Here is an 8,704-nt window from a genome sequence, read left to right on the forward strand (position 1 = left end):
AGATACATCAGAAATACATCTACACGTGGAACAACTCCTACGGAACACCTACTGAACGCTGGCAGAAGACCTCAGACCTCCCAAAAGTCAAAAAACTCCCCACGTACCTGGATGGGGAAAAAAAAAAAAGAATAAACAGACAAAAGGGATGGGACCTGCACCAGTAGGAGGGAGCTGTGAAGGAGGAAAGGTTTCCACACACTAGGAGCCCCATCGCAGGCGGAGACTGCGGGTGGTGGAGGGGGGAAGCTTTGGAGCCGCAGAGGAGAGCACAGCAACAGGGGTGCGGAGGGCAAAGCGGAGAAATTCCCGTACAGAGGAACGGAGCCGACCGGCACGCACTAGCCCAAGAGGCTTGTCCGCTCACCCGCTAGGGTGGGCGGGGCTGGGAGCTGAGGCTCGGGCTTCGGTAGGAGAGCAGGGAGAGGACTGGTGGCATGAACACAGCCTGAAGGGGTTAGTGCACCACACCTAGCCGGGAGGGAGGGAGTCCGGGGAAAAGTCTGGACCTGCTGAAGAGGCAAGAGACTTTTTCTTCCCTCTTTCATTGCCTGGTGTGTGAGGAGAGGGGATTAAGAGCGCTGCTTAAAGGAGCTCCAGAGATGGGCACGAGCTGCAGCTAATGGCGCGGACCCACTTCAGACCTAGAGACACATACAGACTGAAAGTGAGGGGATGGAAAAAGACATTCCATGCAAATGGAAACCAAAAGAAAGCTGGAGTAGCAATTCTCATATCAGACAAAATAGACCTCAAAATAAAGATTATTACAAGAGACAAAGAAGGACACTACATAATGATCAAGGGATCGATCAAAGAAGAAGATATAACAATGGTAAATATTTATGCACCCAATATAGGAGCACCTCAATACATAAGGCAAATACTAACAGCCATAAAAGGGGAAATCGACAGTAACACATTCATAGTAGTGGACTTTAACACCCCACTTTCACCAATGGACAGATCATCCAAAATGAAAATAAATAAGGAAATACAAGCTTTAAATGATGCATTAAACAAAATGGACTTAATTGATATATAATTATAGGACATTCCATCCAAAAACAACAGAATACACATTTTTCTCAAGTGCTCATGGAACATTCTCCAGGACAGATCATATCTTGGGTCACAAATCAAGCCTTGGTAAATTTAAGAAAATTGAAATTGTATCAAGTATCTTTTCTGACCACAACACCAGGAGACTAGATATCAATTACAGGAAAAGATCTGTAAAAAACACAAACACATGGAGGCTAAACAATACACTACTTAATAACGAAGTGATCACTGAAGAAATCAAAGAGGAAATTAAAAAATACCTAGAAACAAATGACAATGGAGACACGACGACCCAAAACCTATGGGATGCCGCAAAAGCAGTTCTAAGAGGGAAGTTTATAGCAATACAATCCTACCTTAAGAAACAGGAAACATTTCGAATAAACAACCTAACCTTGCACCTAAAGCAATCAGAGAAAGAAGAACAAAAAAACCCCAAAGTTAGCAGAAGGAAAGAAATCATAAAGATCAGATCAGAAATAAATGAAAAAGAAATGAAGGAAACGATAGCAAAGATCAATAAGACTAAAAGCTGGTTCTTTTGAGAAGATAAACAAAATTGATAAACCATTATCCAGACTCATCAAGAAAAAAAGGGAAAAGACTCAAATCAATAGAATTAGAAATGCAAAAGGAGGAGTAACAACTGACACTGCAGAAATACAAAAGATCATGAGAGATTACTACAAGTAACTCTATGACAATAAAATGGGCAACCTGGAAGAAATGGACAAATTCTTAGAAATGCACAACCTGCCAAGACTGAATCAGGAAGAAATAGAAAATATGAATAGACCAATCACAAGCACTGAAATTGAAACTGTGATTAAAAATCGTCCAACAAACAAAAGCCCAGGACCAGGTGGCTTCACAGGCCAATTCTATCAAACATTTAGAGAAGAGCTAACACCTACCTTTCTCTAACTCTTCCAAAATATAGCAGAGGGAGGAACACTCCCAAACTCATTCTATGAGGCCACCATCACACTGATACCAAAACCAGACAAGGATGTCACAAACAAAGAAAACTACAGGCTAATATCACTGATGAACATAGATGAAAATCCTCAACAAAATACTAGCAAACAGAATCCAACAGCACATTAAAAGGATCATACACCATGATCCAGTGGGGTTTATTCCAGGATTCTTCAATATATGCAAATCAATGTGATAAACCATATTAACAAATTGAAGGAGAAAAACCATATGATCATCTCAATAGATGCAGAGAAAGCTTTCGACAAAATTCAACACCCATTTATGATAAAAACCCTGCAGAAAGTAGGCATAGAGGGAACTTTCCTCAACATAATAAAGGCCATATATGACAGATCCACAGCCAACATCATCCTCACTGGTGAAAAACTGAAAACATTTCCACTAAGATCAGGAACAAGACAAGGTTGTCCACTCTCACCACTTTTATTCAACATAGTTTTGGAAGTTTTAGCCACAGCAATCAGAGAAGAAAAGGAAATAAAAGGAATCCAAATCGGAAAAGAAGATGTAAAGCTGTCACTGTTTGCAGATGACATGATACTATACATAGAGAATCCTAAAGATGCTACCAGAGAACTACTAGAGCTAATCAATGAATTTGGTAAAGTTACACAATACAAAATTAATGCACAGAAATATCTTGCATTCCTATACACTAATGATGAAAACTCTGAAAGTGAAATCAAGAAAACACTCCCATTTACCATTGCAACAAAAAGAATAAAATATCTAGGAATAAACCTACCTAAGGAGACAAAAGACCTGTATGCAGAAAATTATAAGACACTGATGAAAGAAATTAAATATGATACAAATAGATGGGGAGATATACCATGTTCTTGGATTGGAAGAATTAACACTGTATAAATCACTCTACTACCCAAAGCAATCTTACAGATTCAATGCAATCCCTATCAAACTACCACTGACATTTTTCACAGAACTAGAACAAAAAATTTCACAATTTGTATGGAAACACAAAAGACCCAGAATAGCCAAAGCTATCTTGAGAACGAAAAACGGAGCTGGAGGAATCAGGCTCCCTGACTTCAGACTATACTACAAAGCTACAGTAGTCAAGACAGTATGGTGCTGGCACAAAAACAGAAAGATAGATCAATGGAACAAGATAGAAAGCCCACATGTAAACCCACGCACATATGGTCACCTTATCTTTGATAAAGGAGGCAGGAATGTACAGTGGAGAAAGGACAGCCTCTTCAATAAGTGGAGCTGGGAAAACTGGACAGGTACATGTAAAACTATGAGATTAGATCACTCCCTAACACCATACACAAAAATAAGCTCAAAATGGATTAAAGACCTAAATGTAAGGCCAGAAACTATCAAACTCTTAGAGGAAAACATAGGCAGAACACTCTGTGACATACATCACAGCAAGATTCTTTTTGACCCACCTCCTAGAGAAATGGAAATAAAAACAAAAATAAACAAATGGGACCTAATGAAACTTCAAAGCTTTTGCACAGCAAAGGAAACCATAAACAGGACCAAAAGGCAACCCTCAGAATGGGAGAAAATATTTATAAATGAAGCAACTCACAAAGGATTAATTTCCAAAATTTATAAGCAGCTCATGCAGCTCAATAACAAAAAAAGAAACAACCCAATCCAAACATGGGCAGAAGACCTAAATAGACATTTCTCCAAAGAAGATATATAGAGTGCCAAGAAACACATGAAAGAATGCTCAACATCATTAATCATTAGAGAAATGCAAATCAAAACTACAATGAGGTATCATCTCACACCAGTCAGAATGGCCATCATCAAAAAATCTACAAACAATAAATGCTGGAGAGAGTGTGGAGAAAAGGGAACACTCCTGCACTGCTGGCGGGAATGTGAATTGGTACAGGCACTATAGAGAACAGTATGGAGGTTCCTTAAAAAACTACAAATAGAACTACCATATGACTCAGCAATCCCACTACTGGGCATATACCCTGATAAAACCATAATTCAAAAAGAGTCATGTACCAAAATGTTCATTGCAGCTCTATTTACAATAGCCCGGAGATGGAAACAACCTAAGTGTCCATCATCGGATGAATGGATAAAGAAGATGTGGCACACATATACAATGGAATATTACTCAGCCATAAAAGGAAACGAAATTGAGGTATTTGTAATGAGGTGGATAGACCTAGAGTCTGTCATACAGAGTGAAGTCAGTCAGAAAGAGAAAGACAAATACCGTATGCTAACACATATATATGGAATTTAAGAAAAAAAAATGTCATGAAGAACCTAGTGGTAAGACAGGAATAAAGACACAGACCTACTGGAGCACAGACTTGAGGACATGGGGAGGAGGAAGGGTGAGCTGTGACAAAGCGAGAGAGAGGCATGGACATATATACACTACCAAACGTAAGGTAGATAGCTAGTAGGAAGCAGCCGCATAGCACAGAGATATCAGCTCCGTGCTTTGTGACCGCCTGGAGGGGTGGGATAGGGAGGGTGGCAAGGAGGGAGACACAAGAGGGAAGAGATATGGGAACATATGTATGTGTATAACTGATTCACTTTGTTATAAAGCAGAAACTAACTCACCATTGTAAAGCAATTATACCCCAATAAAGGTGTATAAAAAAAACCAAACAACTAGCAAACAGAATCCAACAGCACATTAAAAGGATCATACACCATGATCCAGTGGGGTTTATTCCAGGAATGCAAGGATTCTTCAATATATGCAAATCAATTGACCTGATACACCATATTAACAAACTGAAGGAGAAAAACCATATGATCATCTCAATAGATGCAGAGAAAGCTTTCGACAAAATTCAACACCCATTTATGATAAAAACCCTGCAGAAAGTAGGCATAGAGGGAACTTTCCTCAACATAATAAAGGCCATATATTACAAACCCACAGCCAACATCATCCTCAATGGTGAAAAACTGAAAACATTTCCACTAAGGTCAGGAACAAGACAAGGTTGTCCACTCACACCACTCTTATTCAACATAGTTTTGGATGTTTTAGCCACAGCAATCAGAGAAGAAAAGGAAATAAAAGGAATCCAAATCGGAAGAGAAGAAGTAAAGCTGCAACTGTTTGCAGATGACATGATACTATACATAGAGAATCCAAAAGATGCTACCAGAAAACTACTAGAGCTAATCAATGAATTTGGTAAAGTAGCAGGATACAGAATTAATGCACAGAAATATCTTGCATTCCTATACACTAATGATGAAAACTCTGAAAGTGAAATCAAGAAAACACTCCCATTTAACTGCTGCAACAAAAAGAATAAAATACCTAGCAATAAACCTACCTAAGGAGGCAAAAGACCTGTATGCAGAAAACTTTAAGATACTGATGAAAGAAATGAAAGACGACACAAACAGATGGAAAGATATACCATGTTCTTGGATTGGAAGAATCAACATTGTGAAAATGACTATACTACCAAAGCAATCTACAGATTCAATGCAATCCTTATCAAATTACCAATGGCATATTTCACAGAACTGGAACAAAAAATTTTTTAATTTGTATGGAAACACAAAAGACCCCGAATAGCCAAATAATCTTTTTTTTTTTCTTCAGTATGCGGGCTTCTCACCATTGTGGCCTCTCCTGTTGTGGAGCACAGGCTCCGGCCCTGCAGGCTCAGCGGCCATGGCTCATGGGCCCAGCTGCTCAGCGGCACGTGGGACCTTCCCGGACTGGGGCACCATCCCGCGTCCCCTGCATCGGCAGGTGGACTCTCAACCACTGCGCCACCAGGGAAGCCCCCAAACAATCTTGAGAACAAAAAACAGAGCTGGAGGAATCAGGCTCCCTGACTTCAGACTATACTACAAATCTACAGTACTCAAGAGTATGGTACTGGCACAAAAATAGAAATATAGATCAATGGAACAAGATAGAAAGCCCAGGAAGATGGAGGAAGAGTAACACGCAGAGATCACCTCCCTCCCCACAGATACATCAGAAATACATCTACACATGGAACAACTCCTACGGAACAGCTACTGAATGCTGGCAGAAGACCTCAGACCTCCCAAAAGGCAAGAATCTCCCCACGTACCTGGGTAGGGCCAAAAAAAAAAAAGAATAAACAGAGAAAATAATAGGGACAGGACCTGCACCAGTGGGAGGGAGCTGTGAAGGAGGAATTCCACACTCTAGGAGCCCCTTCACGGGCAGAGACTGCGGGTGGTGGAGGAGGGAAGCTTTGGAGCCGCAGAGGAGAGCACAGCAACAGGGATGCGGAAGGCAAAGTGTAGAGATTCCCACACAGAGGATCGGAGCCGACCAGCACTCACTAGCCCGAGAGGCTTGTCTGATCACCTTCTGGGGCGGGCAGGGCTGGGAGCTGAGGCTCGGGCTTTGGCCGCAGTGCAGGGAGAGGACTGGCGGCATGAACACAGCCTGAAGGGGTTAGTGCACCACGCATATCCGGGAGGGAGTCCAGGGAAAAGTCTGGACCTGCCGGAGAGGCAAGAGACGTTTTCTTCCCTCTTCTGGGAAGAAACTACCACTGGCATTTTTCACAGAACTAGAACAAAAAATTTCACAATTTGTATGGAAACACAAAAGACCCAGAATAGCCAAAGCAATCTTTAGAATGAAAAACGGAGCTGGTAGAATCGGGTTCCCTGACTTCAGACTATACTACAAAGCTACAGTAATCAAGATAGTATGGTACTGGCACAAAAACAGAAAGATAGATCAATGGAACAGGAATAGAAAGCCCAGAGATAAACCCACGCACATATGGTCACCTTATCTTTGATAAAGGAGGCAGGAATGTACAGTGGAAAAAGGACAGCCTCTTCAATAAGTGGTGCTGGGAAAACTGGACAGGTAGGTGTAAAAGTATGAGATTAGATCACTCCCTAACACCATACACAAAAATAAGCTCAAAATGGATTAAAGACCTAAATGTAAGGCCAGAAACTATCAAACTCTTAGAGGAAAACACAGGCAGAACACTCTATGACATACATCACAGCAAGATTCTTTTTGACTCACCTCCTAGAGAAATGGAAATAAAAACAAAAATAAACAAATGGGACCTAATGAAACTTCAAAGCTTTTGCACAGCAAAGGAAACCATAAACAAGACCAAAGGACAACCCTCAGAATGGGAGAAAACATTTGCAAATGAAGCAACTGACAAAGGATTAATTTCCAAAATGTATAAGTATGCTCAACATCATTAATCATTAATGCTCAACATCATTAATCATTAGAGAAATGCAAATCAAAACTACAATGAGATATCATCTTACACCAGTCAGAATGGCCATCATCAAAAACTCTAGAAACAATAAATGCTGGAGAGGGTGTGGAGAAAAGGGAACACTCTTGCACTGCTGGTGGGAATGTGAATTGGTACAGCCACTATGGAGAACAGTATGGAGGTTCCTTAAAAAACTACAAATAGAACTACCATATGACCCAGCAATCCCACTACTGGACATATACCCTGAGAAAACCATAATTCAAGAAGAGTCATGTACCAAAATGTTCATTGCAGCTCTATTTACAATAGCCCAGAGATGGAAACAACCTAAGTGTCCATCATGGGATGAATGGATAAAGAAGATGTGGCACATATATACAATGGAATATTACTCAGCCATAAAAGGAAACAAAATTGAGCTATTTGTAATGAGGTGGTTGGACCTAGAGTCTGTCATACAGAGTGAATTAAGTCAGAAAGAGAAAGACAAATACCATATGCTAACACATATATATGGAATTTAAGAAGAAAAAAATAATGTCATGAAGAACACAGGGGTAAGACAGGAATAAAGACAGAGACCTACTAGAGAATGAACTTAAGGATATGGGGAGGGGGAAGGGTAACCTGTGACAAAGCAGGAGAGAGGCATGGACATACATACACTACCAAACGTAAAATAGATAGCTAGTGGAAAGCAGCCGCATAGCACAGGGAGATCAGCTCGGTGCTTTGTGACCACCTAGAGGGGTGGGATACAGAGGGTGGGAGGGAGGGAGACGCAAGAGGGCAGAGATATGGGAACATATGTATATGTATAACTGATTCACTTTGTTATAAAGCAGAAACTAACACACCATTGTAAAGCAATTATACTCCAATAAAGATGTAAAAAAAAAAATTCATGGTACTGGCACAAAAAAGACACATAGATCAATGATGGACAGAACAGAGAGCCCAGATATAAACACATGCAGTTATGGTCAATTAATCTATTACAAAGGAGGCAAGAATATACAGTGGAGAAAAGACACTCTTTAATAAGTGGTGCTGGAGAAAATGGACAGCTACATGTAAAACAATGAGATTAGAACATTTCCTCACACCATTACAAAAATAAGCTCAAAATGGATTAAAGACCTAAACGTAAGACTGGAAACCATAAAACTCCTAGAAGAAAACATAGGTGGAACACTCTTTGACATAAATCATAGCAATATTTTTTGCTTTCTCCTAAAGCAAAGAAAACAAAAGCAAAAATAAACAAATGGGACCTAATTAAACTTAAAGGCTTTTGCACAGGAAAGGAAACCATCAACAAAATGAAAAGACAACCTACTCAATGGGAGGAAATATTTGCAAATGATGTGACTGACAAGGGGTCAATATCCAAAATATATAAACAG

The sequence above is a fragment of the Phocoena sinus genome, chromosome 6, assembly GCF_008692025.1.
Source record: "Phocoena sinus isolate mPhoSin1 chromosome 6, mPhoSin1.pri, whole genome shotgun sequence".
NCBI classification, from domain to species: domain Eukaryota; kingdom Metazoa; phylum Chordata; class Mammalia; order Artiodactyla; family Phocoenidae; genus Phocoena; species Phocoena sinus.